Here is a 13,602-nt window from a genome sequence, read left to right on the forward strand (position 1 = left end):
CAAGGCCTTGACCCTCAGCGCGGTGTGTGCCTTTGGTGGCCGCGGGCCGGGCCACAGGTGCGCTGTCCCCATGCTCAGGAGCAGACGGCCTCGCGGGCTTTGCCTGATGGCGCGCTGCGCGTGGAGACGCGAGTCCCAGCCGTGCGCGGCACCGCTGCCCGCGTCTCCAGGTTTTCATGCAAACGCACAAGTTCGGCGGCCACCTGGAGCTCGGCGTTCACGTCCTCCGCGCAAGAATCCGATGACCTGCGGAAGAAGGAATTCGTGGAGCAGGAATCCTTGGCTCGAGTGCAGAGGGAGAAGGCTCCCCGCGAAGCGCAGGCCTTGCACATTCCGCAGACCCCGCGCCCGCAGCGCCAGTCAGGGGCAATTAGGCCCGGGCCGGCAGATCAGAGGCGGGCGCACATGAAAGCGCCCGCGGGCCGCGCGCCCATCTCCGGGCTCCCCCGTGTCCGCTCCGCGCTGAGCTTTTCCTGCTGCGGAGCCCCGCCACCTCGCACGCCGGCCGCTGCAGCGCTGAGCCCTTCGTACAGGAGTGAGAGGCGCCTTTGATTCTAGAGCTCGCGTCTGTTTTGTGTAACACTTAACTCATGTGCCAGAAGGGCCGCACCTGAAAGGGGTCCTGCTCGGGTGATTGGAATCAGCCCACCCTGCCGTCCTAACGGGCTCCTCTTAAACCTGGGCCAGCGCGCAGCTGGGCTGGCCGAGCCCGGGGAGTCGGCCTGGTCCCTCCCTGGAGGGAGGCCCTCCAGGTCCCAGTCCGATCTTGTGGGGGTGGGGGGAGCGGGGCCCTGGCTTCTGCATCCTTTCCCGTGAGACCCTGTCGTCCCCGGGAGCCCCAGCAACCGTCACACAGTCAGTCGGTGGGGTGTGAACGCCATGTCCTCCCCATGCTGCCCCAGGCTTGAATTTGACCCACGTGATTGCCCTGCTGGCCCAGAAAAGTGGGGTTTACTGAGCACCCACTTGCCGGCTAGGGCCGGCCCTCGCGCCGCCCCCTACCCCTCTGAGCTGCGTGTGTGTTGGGGGAGGGGGGAGTTCATACAACCTTCTCCAGATTTTTAAGAAATAAAAAATCCGTCTCCACCTCCAAACCCTTTGCGTGCTTCCTGCGAGGCTGGAGGGGGCTGCAAGGCTGCTGTGCTGGCCTCTCTGACCACAGGGGAGCTCAGGTGTGCCTGTGCCCTCCGGCTCATTCACAGCACAGCGCCAGGAGGTGCTGTCACCCCCCAGTATGTGAGGAAAGGTGGCTTCCCTGCCACCCTGCTCCACCTCTGTCAGGAACTTCTGGAATGTTCTCCAGGCTCCAGACACAATCCCCCAGGACCATGGTGACCATGGCCTCAGGACATCGTGTCCTCTTCCAGGTCTCCTGCAGCGATGCTGAGGGTCTAGACTGACACCAGCCTGTGAGAGTGACGTGGACTCAGTCCTGGGCTGCAGAGCAGGGCTGGAAAGGCAGACGGCCCTGTTTGTTCGCTTTGATTCTTTCCCATCCACTGCCAAGGTTTCCCAGGTCCTTGTGCTCGCCCCACTTCCAGGAGCTGCTGCTACACGAAGCGTCACTCGATGTTTGGACTCTTCGAGTTGGGGTCATCCGTCTGTCACCACTGGAGGAGCCGCCCGGATCCTGTGGCCAAAGACCACACTGCAGTCGCACATGCTGGAGATTCCCGGCCCCTGAGTGGGCAGGTGCCGCCGTCTGTGGAACTCTCCTTCAGGGAGAACCACACATCCGGGACCGGGCTGCGGGACCCACGGTTCATTCCCAGAGGAAACCCCTTCCCCGTCACCACGCGGCGGTTGTGAGCACTGGTGCAGCCCGCCCCACACGCGGGGAAGGCCTGGGCACCCTGCCTGCCGGTGTGCAAGCGCTTCTGGTTTCACTCGTGAGGAAAATAAAGGTACAAAATAGACTCGCAGAATAAAGGGGACAGAGGGCGGGGAGGAGGGTGTGTGAACTGGCAGCAGGCCTGCACACACGTGTCTTCACGCATCCCTGCATGTGTGGCTTCCAAATCCTCAGACATAAACCAGCCAAGGATTGAAGATGTTTGGGGAAACCCAGCATACTAACATGCAGGCTTTTTCTCTTGTTTATCTTTGTAAAGCAGTGCTTCCACGGAGCCAGCGCAGTGTTACAGGTGTAACGGTGAGCTGCCTCCCAGGGAGAGACCGTGCCCGCCGCGCTCCTACGGGACCTGTGCACCAGAGCACTGGGAGTCCACTGGGAATCCCGGAAGCAGGCCTTCTGCTGCCCGGGATGGGCACCCTGAATCTGAGTGGCTGCTGAGCCCGTACGTGTCACTGCCCAGGCAAGCGCTGGAGGGTCAGGGCCATGCGCTGTTGTCCGCTGTGGCTGAGTGCTTAATTCTGTCCGTTCGTTCATTCACTCGCTCATGCCTGTCTTCATTCGTCCATTCGTTCAGTGTTCAGTGGGTCTTTCCTGTGCTGGTGCTGTGGTTAACACGACAGACAGATGGGGTCCCCAACCTTAAATGCTAACACTGGGGCGGGGGTCTGAGTGGGGGCTCCCTTGGATGTTTGATGTGGCCCACACCTGACCCTGCTGGACAGTGAAGCAGGGACCAGACGTCCAGGGGCACCAGCATTGGGCAGGCCCCATCCAAAGGGGACAGGTCAGAAGAGAAGATGTCACAGAGGTGTCACCGAGGGCGGTGGTGGGCTGGGGGAAGAGAGGAGACAGCTCTGGAGCTGGCAGCCTTGAGGACCTTGGTGGAGCCACGTCCCTGGCAGGTGGTCGTAGTCCCCATGGTAACGGATGCAGCAGCGGCGGGAGGAGAAGGCGGAGGAGCCGTGCACATGGTCCTCGGTCTTCGAGCAGAGAGCAGGCTGAAGGCAAGAAAGTGGCCGATGGGTCCTTGGGCCAAGGACTCCGTGACTTTCATTTTGTTAATGGATTTAAAGGAGCCCAGTGGAAAGCTGGGTGACGTCTAGGCTGGGGAGGACAGACCAGGGCAGATCCTGGCTCCGGAGGAGCTGGGAGTGAGTTTGTGGCAGAGGCCATTGCGGCCTTGAAAATGGGACCTCGGGGCGCAGATGTGCACCCGGTGACAGGAAATGGTTCAGAGCCGCAGGAGGGGAGAGACCGTGCCTGCGTCGCTCTCTTGTTCCCTTGTGTCATTTTAGTTCATTTCTTTTCCTTTGTATTATTTTCAATAGTTACATTAATTGCAATAGAAAATGTCTCACAGAGGTAAAAACGCAGCGGCATCCAGACACCTCTCTCTGCGGTTAAGCCCATGCACGAAATCATTTTTTGAACTTTAATTTTCAATCAAAAGTGAAACTATTTACAAAACCGGTGAGGACGCTGTACTGGGGCCGACACCCCCAGGCCAGTGCCAGCCCCTGTCGCTCAGCTGTGTCTGCGCTCAATGACGGATTTTCTCAGCCTGGCTTATTCCAAAGTAACCTTGGGTTTGCAACGATCTTTTTGCCTGCAAACATTTCAGTATAGTATGTGCCACTAAAAGGGCTGTTTTTAACAAACTGTAACCCAGTGCCTGCCTGGAAAGTGCACTGCCATCAGTTTGATTCCCGGTACCAAAAACAAAACCATGACCACAGTGCCATACTCATACTTAATCCAGGATGAATATTCCTGATGCACAATGCTTGGAACCGAAAGCATTTCCAGTTTTGAAGTTTCTTCAGGTTTTAGAATATTTCCATAGACTTTACCAGTTGAGCATCAGTAATTCAAAAATCAGAAAGTGGAAAGTTTCTGAAATCCAAAATGTTTTGAGTGTCATGTCAAGATTGAAAATGTTGTGGGTTGGGCTGTGGATTTAGCTCAGTGGCATAAGCGCCTGCCTTGCAAGTGCAAAGTCGTGAGTTCCATCCCTGGTAACGATAAAAAAAAAAAAAAAAGAAAGAAAATGTAGTGGGTTTCAGAGTATTTTAGATTTCAGGCCAGGGAATGTTTAATTATAATCTCTTACTACCATCAGATACTCAGTCGGTGTTCCAGTTCTCGATTGCCACGTTAAATGTTTTCCTAGGTGTTTGGGTTACAATCCAACTTACACTGGTTACCAAGGTTTTTTTTTTAATGTCCTGATGAACCATCCTGGTCTTTCCTACCTCTTACGTCCCCCTTTCTTACTTTACTTGCAGTGTGTTGGTCAAAGAAAACAGACATTTGTCATACAGCTGATTTTATTCCTCTATTGTAGTTTGATAAGTTTTTCTGTTTTCTGTGTTTTCTACAAGTCTACGGTTAGTTCTAAAACCTCAGTTGGATTCACATTTGATTTCTGTGACAAGACTAATTCACTAGGCGTTTGTGACCTTCTGGCAGGTGCAGGCACACGGTGCCCCTCAGTTTTTATTTTTGGTTGGCATTCGATGCACATATTTAGGAGGTTGGAATGCTATTTCATTCCGTGTGTGTTGTGGGTAACGGTCAGCCGAGGGGGATCAGTGTGCTTCTCAGCTCACACACACACAATTCCTCTGCACTTGGAACATGGGAAGTCTCGTCTGCTGGCAGTTGTGCACCTGCAGTTGCACACACAGTTACTGTGCGATGCTCCCTCTTACCCACCTGCACCCCTCTACCCAGTGACCGTGCTCTTCCCTCCCGTCACCCTGCTCGGGCTCTGGAAACCACCTCCGTGACCCTACTTCTGTGAGACATGGGCCTTTTGGTGAGAGCAGGCAGTGCTTGCCTCTCCCTTCCTGGTTTATTTCACTTACTACAGGGTCCTCGTTCACATTCATACGGCTGACGAGGACAGAATTCCGCTTTGTGTAGCTGAGCAGTATCAGACCGTGTGCAACGCCACGCTGCCTCTATGGAGCCACGCATCAGTGAGTCCTGGGTTGGCCCACACAGTGGCTGCTCTGGAAGCTGATCAGAAGAGGGTCACAGTGGGCAAATAGGTGAGGATGGCTCTCCAGCATACTCTGATTTCATTTACTTTGTAGATAAAATTGTCATAGAATCTCTACAAGGAAACAGCAATATTCAGATCAAAGAAATCAAAAGTCACCTAAATAGAGAGCTACACAGCATTCATGGGTGGGACGACGGAATCCCGGCACGGTGTTTTGTGGATATGGAAAAACAATTCTAAAGTTGATAGGGAAAGGCGAAAGGCCAAGGACAGGCAAAACAGTCGTCAACACAGAAAAAGAAAGAGGAGTCACAGTACCGGCTGTAAGACTGACGATGCTACGGTAACCCAGACAGCGCTGGGAGGAAGGCAAGCCGGAGGAAGAGTCAGCACGCTGATCCGTGGGCAGCAGAGAGGAGAGAAATGGACTGACCACGCGTGGTCCCCTTATCTCAGGAGTTCGTTCAACACAGAAAGGAAGGCCTGCTCAACCAGCGGCCCTGAAGCAGCTGGATTCCCGGGTGCCTGGCAGTGAACCCAGACACAGATCTTACGCTTCCCACAAAAATGGGCTCAAAATAGATCACGGGCCTCAGACAAAATTCCAACCTAAGATTCTAGAAGAAAACTGACAATCCAAGTGAACTGGAATTTGAAAAGAGGTTTTAGATACACTAAAATCATGATCATAAAACAATTAGCAAGTTAGACATTATTAAAAGTAAAAACTGCTCTAAGGAAGATAGATGGATTATAGGAAGGAAGATAGATGGATAGATAGGAAGGGAGCAGATATTTGAAAAACAGGTGAAGGATTTGTGTTCAAAATATATAAAGAACTATGAACTCCATCATAAACAAGATCTGACCACTGCCGAGAAGCTGTGCAGAGGTTCAGTAAGCGCATGAGCAGATGCCAGGGCCGTTAGTCAAAGGAAGTTCCCATTGAAGCAGTAGTGAGACCCCTCTTTGCATCTGTCAATGACATAAAAGTCTGACAATACAAATCGCCAGGGAGGACGCCAAGCGACAGGACTCTCCTCACTCATCGCTAGCAGGGATGCAAAATGGTGCGACCACTTTAGAAAACAACGTGGCAGTTTCTGACCGAAGAGTTCCCTTTGCTACCAGCAGTCACACTGCTGGGCATCCGGCCGGCCGATTGGGAAACTCGCGCTGCTAAGTCGGAGACGCTGTGCGAGCAAACTGCCACTCCGGCACAGTCCTGAAAGGGTGGAAGACACTGCAGCGATACCCGCGTATCTGCGTTTCTTGCATCACAGTTTGCAATAGCTCTGCTAGGAAACAGCCCAGATGCCTGGATAAAGGGAGTGTCATGCGTGTATTTCTGCTGTAAAGAGCAAAGTCAGGTCATTTGCAAGGAAGTGGGTCAAGCTGGAGATCATCATGCGAAGTTAGATAAGCCAGACTTGGAAAGTTAGAGCAGTGCGTATTTTTCTCTTATGTGCAAAGTCATAAAAAAGATGAAAGTGGAAAATACACATCAAAGATGGAGAAGAGGGTGGGAGAGGAAAGGGAGAGAGTAGCGGGTGAAAGTCATCCAGGCGTGTTACGAGCATTACCACCGCATCTTCCTGTCTGTGTTACTGGTATGTGTTAATAAGATGAAAAGCTACCCGAGTGTTTATAGAAACGTGATTCACAATGCAATAATGAAAATAGCCAAGGTGTCCACGCGGTGGAATATTACTCAGCAATAAAAAGAAAGGAGCCATCAGACCCTAGAAAACATCAGTGTGTTTTAATTGTGTGTTTCTACTGAAAGCATCTGGAAAAGACAACGTTTCACAGTAAAGAAGACCCTAGTACAGTTATCGGTGTGGTAGGGATTTAGATACGGAGGGAGGTGAAAAGAAGCGGAGATTTGCAGGGTGGAGAGATCTTCCATATGAGACTGTGATGGTAAATACGCGATACTATGAATTTGTCAAATATTCTTACATCCTTGATGTATTAAAAGCTACAAATGATTTTGGGCATTGGGGTCTCCAGATGGGATGTGGAGCGTGGGAAACGTGCCTCACGTGTGTGTGACGTGCACTGGAAGGAGCCTGGTGACCGCAGAGCATTGGAAAAGCTCCTCCCAGGCTGTGGGTTCCCGTCCTGCACCTCCCGGAGGACCGGAACTGAGCAGTTAAATCGACGGCCGTGCCGTGGGAATCGGGGTTCCCACTGTTGAAGGGGAGGAGGAGGACACAGCCAGAAGACCCGCAGGGGGACCCGACCACTGAGGTGACTCAGGGCTTGGATGCGAGTCTGGCGCAGAAAATGATCGACTTTCTACCAGTAAAATCCAGGCTGTGCCACAGGCCCTTTGCAGTCATGAGCAGCTCTGGGGCTGATGAGCAAGGGAGTCCACCATGGGGATTCGGAGCGAAGTCCTCAGGGATGTACGAATGTCACTTATTTATGTATTTGTATTTTGAATATTATAATATGTGTTTTATGTATGAATATTATCTGTATGTGTGTATTTATAGCCATAAGGTAAAAATCTTATGGGGTAAATAAAGGCCACTTGTAACAAAGTGAATTGGAGGGAAGGCCGCTTGCTCACATGTTTTCCCACCCCGGCAAGTCCGTGAGGGACTCAGGAAGCGAGCAGGAGGAGCAGCGCCCAGCCCTGTGCGGATGCAGCCCGCGCCGAGCGGGAGGCGAGCTGGGCGCCCACGCTGCACACGGCCACGGCCACGGCCACGGCCACAGACACGTGACTCCCTGCGGCAAAGTCAGCGTTCAAACCAGAAGCTCGGGCAAACGGGACCACGGCGCTGCTTCATCAGACACAGTGACTGCGTGTGAGGAAAATGACAGTGGACACCTCGACATCTGAGACACGACCACAGTGATGTGCAGGGGAAGGCGCGGCCCCAGACCTACGTGTTTATAGATACCGGGGGATGGAAATGAGTTAACCATAATCTTACTCAAGGGATTAAAGAACAAAGGAGCAGGAGGAGAAACTCCGGGCAGAATGGGGCGCGTCGGAGGTGAAAGGGTCTAAGGAAAGAGTTTCAAAAGTGGGAGAGCGGAGGAATGAGGCGGCTGGGACGGGATGGGGCACGGAGAGGGCGCGGGGACGCTGCTGACGGACACCACAGGCAGTGGGGGAGTGGAGAGCAGAGCCCGTGCGCCAAGCGGTCATCCCAGGCCCACTTCTTATCCACTTCACCGGATAACACGGTTTCCCAGGAAAAAATGAACACCTTACACTCACCTTGGGAAAGAGAAGTGTGATCAGACCCATTATACAGAGAAAAACGAACTTGTAAGATTTAGACAGGTGTCTTCCTCAAAAAAGTCCCTCCGATTTTCCCAGTGGGAATTGACCCAAAACTGTAGAAACTTAATATTGTACAAGTTTTTGGAATACTGAGAAATGCAGCTCTGTGAGTTCACGCAAAATAGGTGAACAGAAAATGAAACCAATGTAGCAAAGCTGAGAAGTAAATAAATAAACATCTCCACAAGCTGGCAGGTGGGACATAACACAGAGTGGCCTCGGAACTGGCAGCACAGCGGGGTCACAGGGTCTAAACCCCAGGTGCGGCCGGTGACACCAGACACGGGAGGTCCCGGGACCCCACGCACGCCCGGAGGCGCGGCTGCAGCTCTGGCCCAGCTCTTCCCCGCGTGGCTTTGGGTGTCGGATCTCCCTCCCCAGCGGCCCCTCCTCTCTCTCCTTCTTGGCTGCCGAGGGCTGAGCAGGCCTCCTCCCCCAGGGCCTTCTGCTGCGCTGTTTCTGCCTGGGGGCCAGCAGAGCGTGGACGGAGCCCTCTGAAGCCGTGACCACGGAACCTCTCTCTGCAGTGTGGGCATTCCCGGAAACAGGAAAGCTGACTGCACACTGAGAGAATGGTTTGGGGGGAAACTGGTTAATCGTGGTTCCAAAAATTATGAAGGTGAAGTGCAGATGTATTCAGTGCTCAGATGGGACGATAACACTGATTGAAGGAACAGGATTATATTTGTAATGTTGGAGACAAAAAGGCTTCGTAGGAGAAGACCCCTAAAGAGTAAACCATGGATTTAAAACCTGGGAGCCCTCTCCTTTGCCGTGTTCTCTGTATGAGAGGCCACCCCTCGGTCTGGCCCACGCGCAGGAGAGAGGCTTCCACAAAGATGCCTGGGGGACAAGTGCGGGACCACTGGCAGCAGTTACAGAGACCCCCACAGCTACTGCACGGAGGGGAGGACAGGTGCACAGAGCCAAAAGCAAACCCCAACAGAAGGTGGCGAGCCCCACTAGTGCTCAGGAAAATGCCGGTGAGAACAGCGGTCCACCCCGGTCCACTCCGCGTGCGGCTAACTTATTTTAAGGTACAGACAGTTAGTGCGCTGGTTCCTGAACACAGTGTGTCTCCATTCTTCCTGCCCGTCCCCCTCCAGCCTCGCCTCCCCCATCTCTGTCTCCTTCCCTTTTGCAAAAGCTGTTTCTCCCTGTGTCCTCTCCTGTCTCTTATTTTGCTCTTTAATTAGGCTTTGGGTTCCACCACGTGATACTTAAGCTCATGTGTCTGATTTATTTCACTTCACATTATGGTCTCAAAGAGCATCCGTTTTTCTACAAGTGAGTCAGATTTATCCTTCTTAGCAGTGCAGGGTCCTGCGCTGTGAAATACTGTCTGTCTGTCCGCCGTCAGTGAACGCAGGCTGCTCCCAAGGTGGAGCTCTCCGGAGCTGTGCTGCTGGGTGGAGCTCTGTAAACTCTTTTGAGCAGGCACCTAGAAGAGCACAGCTGTCTCACATGGAATTTCTGTCTTAGTAGTTTGAGGATTCCACACTGGTTCCACGGTGGCTTCCCACAGCAATGCAGAAGGGCCTTTTACCCCGCGGCCTCACGGCGTTTGTTTTTGGTTGACCTCTGCTGCTGTCACACTCTGTCTGGGGTGAGACACACTCACAGTTTCTCAAACGGCCAGCAGTGTTGGACATTTCTCGTGTATTTATTGGTTGTCTGTGCCTCTGGTAAGCATCTGTTGGTTTCAGGTGCTCATTTTGTTGTTTGGGTCTCTTTGGGAAAGAGTCTAGTTTCTGAGTTCCTTATACAGAGTCCACCAAAACAGTGTGCACACATTTTAGCAATTCGCCGTCCTGACTGTCATCTGGAAGCTGATGGCCTCCAGTATGAGCAGCTCTTGTAACGGTAGAGGCAAAAGTCTTGTGTTAATCTCATGATGTCTTAAGTTTAGTATTAAAATATTTATCCAGGGTTTCTTTCCCTGATGTATAGGTTTGCGGTGGACTTTGTATATTCTAGGTATTCTAGCATGTTAGAGCTCTAGTTTTCAAGGCTGATTATTTTTTGCTTGGGTCTTATTTTCAGAGAAACGGGAAATTTACACTTCCCAATTAGCTAAAATCACACTGAAATTTCTCTTGGAAGTACACGAAGCGCATCGTTGTTTCCTCCCAGTCCCGCGTGGCGTTAAAGTAGAATTCATTAACTCAGGAGATGCATCGTTCCGAGAGTGGCCCACCTCCTTCCTCTCGGGTGAGGGGGGACAAGTGTCTTTGCTAAGCCGAGGACGCGGTTGCCTTGCAAGGCACCGAGCCCGGTTTTGCACCTCTCAGTGAGGTGTGACCGCAGACACGGTGACCGCCGCCATGCGACAGCTGTGGAGGGGCAGCTCCTGCACACAGGACGCCCGGTCCTCACCCCATTCACCACACTGTGTGGCTCCGGCTCTTCCCTAAAGCCAAGATGACCGTGCAGGGGAAACATTGGATTCGACACCGAGGTAGCCACCACAGCACAGCCAGGGACGCTCAGGATCGAGGACTGTGGAGCTCGGCCAGGCTGGAGGTCCAGGGCTTGAAGCCAGGGGAGGGTTACGAGGGCTTCGTGGCCAGCGGTCTCCTCCTGCAATCCAGTTGCTTTGATTGTGGCATGGGCCACATTTCTCATCAAACAGACCTCACCTCCTGACTCCCCCGTGACACACATCCCTGGGCCAGGGGCTCTCCGGGCGGGGCGTAGAGCAGGAAAGGCCTTGCTGTGGGCTTTGCCCCGGCCCGCAGGCTCTGGGGTGGATCCGCGCCCTGCCTGGCCGTGGCAGGGGAGGAAAGGTCTCTGAATTGTGAACTGTGCCTGGAGCATTTCCTGTAACAATGGCCTGCCCTCCGGGGTAAGGGGCTTCCTCACAGCCCTGTCCTTGCACCCTGGGGACAGCAGCACTGCGACCCCAGCACCCCCATCCTCCAGGCCTCACCCATGGGGAAAAAAGCCACCAAGCTATGGAGAACGCTTGTGCAAATGACAGTCCAGAGACAGGGTCCCCTGGAAGGTTTCACTGCATGTTACAGAAGGCTCCCCTCATTCTGAGAGGCTGAGGCAGGCGATCACAAGCTTAAGCTCAGAATGGTGGCCATCCATCACTCTGGGAGGCTGAGGCAGGAGGGTTGCCAGGGCGAGCCCATCCTGGACAACCGAGCGACTTATCGAGAGGCTGTGTCAGAATAAAAAGGAAAGGAAGTGGGGGAGGAGGGCTGGGAATGTGGCCTAGTGTGCAGGCCCTGGTCAATCGCCCCATGGGAGGGGAGGAGGGCTTTAGGGGGCGGGAGCACGGGGGGGGGGGCGAGAACCAGGGCTCTGACACCCACAGCCATGGCAAGCACTCAGCAGGCATGACTCGTTCTGTGGTTCTCAGGACTGAGACCGAACCCATGGCTTCCTCAACGGGCCACAGCCCGGCCTTACGTGTTTATGTTTGTGTTTTCATTTTGAAATAGGGCCTTGCAGAGTTGCCACACTGTCCAGGCTTGTTCTCTCCATCCTCCTGCCTCAGCCTCCCAGGAGCTATGTGTGTACCGCCACGGCCAGCTACAGGCTCCACTTCTATCCCAGTAGCATGAACCCTCACACTAAGAGTGACTGTTTGCCCTGCTGTTTTTCCAAAAAAAAAGGGATGAGGAGTGCCAGAAGATGAGAAGAAAAGCGTCTGGAGAGAAGAGGGGAGCATCAGAGACAGCCTCAGGGTGACGCCGGCCTTAGGACTGTCGGGTGGAGAATTTAAAATAACTGGGGTCGGGATGGTGAGGGCTGCAGTGGGAAGCCACACAGCAAGCCACAAGAACAGAAAGGAAGAGCGCTTTCGAGGGGGTCCTTGCTGGACCCGACACGGCCAGGGGAGAAACAGGGAGCTCAAGAGCAGGCAGCAGAAATGCACAAAGACACAAGAACAGTGTCACAGCGGTGTCTCCGCGCCCCAGAAAGCCTCACACAGTCACAGGCGGGGCTTCGGCAGAGCTGGCTGGGTCTAGGGGTGTGATTACTAAGTTAGTTCACTGGGCAGCGTGGCACAGTGCTGGGCAGGCTTCAGGGTGCCCCCCATATGTGTGGGCTCTCCACCCCAGAGGTGGTTACCCTGCACTAAATAAAAGGGCAGACAGAGGGCCGGTCTGCTGCTTGTCGCGAGCCGCTTGCTGCCTCCCACCTGCCACGAAGCGTTTCTGCTTGTGACGCGCCCTGCCTTGGAGCCAGCCGATTATGGACTGAAACCTCTACAAATGCAAAGCTGAAAAAAAACCTTTCTTCTGTTTGTCTTGCCCAAGACAAACAAACAAACAAAAAACAAAAAAGCTATCTGAAAACTGTGAGACAGTTTCAAAATACATAGCAAATGTACAATAGGAATATCAGAAAAAAAAATTTGCAGTAACACTGTCTAAAACTTTCCGAAATTAATGACGGATGGTACAGAATAAATACCAAAGTCAAACCTCCATTTAGCTTATCATACTCCACAGGCAGAAACTACACAGACGGTCATGAAAAAGAGCTAAAGGGAAAGAAAACACCCTAGTTATAAAGGAACAAGGGTGAGAATTACAACAGACTTACCCAAAACCACGCAAACAAAAAGAGAAAGAGTGATACATTTACTGTGTTAGGAAAAGGTCACCAACCTAGAGTTCTATACCCAGCACAGCTGCCTCCGGGAGCACAGCGGGATACAGACCTCCAGATACAGACCTCCTCGGACAGACAGAGGCCGAGCGAAAAGGGCCAGCAGACCTGCCTCGCGGCAAGTGTTACCGGGAAGACGGATGACACTGGCCCCTCAGTCTGGGGAAGAACGCAAGAGCTTCAAAAGGGAGTAAATAAAGATGGAATAGTCTGCTGTTCCTCTTACGCCTTTCTTTTTGGCGGTGTTTTTATATGGGCAACTGGACCCAGGCTCTTCACCCTGAGCTACATCCCCAGCTCGTTTTTAACTTCTGTGTTTTAAGTTTTGAGACAGGGTCTTGCTACATTGTCCAGGCCGGGCTTGGACTTGTGCCCCTGAGAGTGCTGGGTGACAAGCACGAGCGAGCGTGCCCAGCTGTCCTGTCTAAAAGATTTTTGCTGTTGTTTAGAGAAGGAATGGTAGCCATGGAAGGGGTCAGGACAACGAGAGCACATGGCACCAGTGTCAAGGGACAGGAGGGGACTTGGACCTGCTCTGCCCTCAGACACCTGCGGTACGGGGCAGGCAGGGTGGTGCCATTCAGAGGTGATCTCGCGGAACGAGGTCTATGTGTTAAAAGCTCTACAGTGACCACTAATGTTTGTTTTCTTAAGAGAGTATAATACGCTGAGAGGAAATAAAATGCACAATTAAAACCAGATGTGGCAAGAAAAGAGACTTTAGCAATGGACAGAAACCAGTTACAGACATGGCTAACATTTGCACAAATTTAGCGATAGTCATTTTATGAATGACTAAAGCAACAAAAA

The sequence above is a fragment of the Cavia porcellus genome, unplaced genomic scaffold (assembly GCF_034190915.1).
Source record: "Cavia porcellus strain 051 isolate PalLab524CR breed Dunkin Hartley unplaced genomic scaffold, mCavPor4.1 scaffold_8, whole genome shotgun sequence".
Taxonomy (NCBI): domain Eukaryota; kingdom Metazoa; phylum Chordata; class Mammalia; order Rodentia; family Caviidae; genus Cavia; species Cavia porcellus.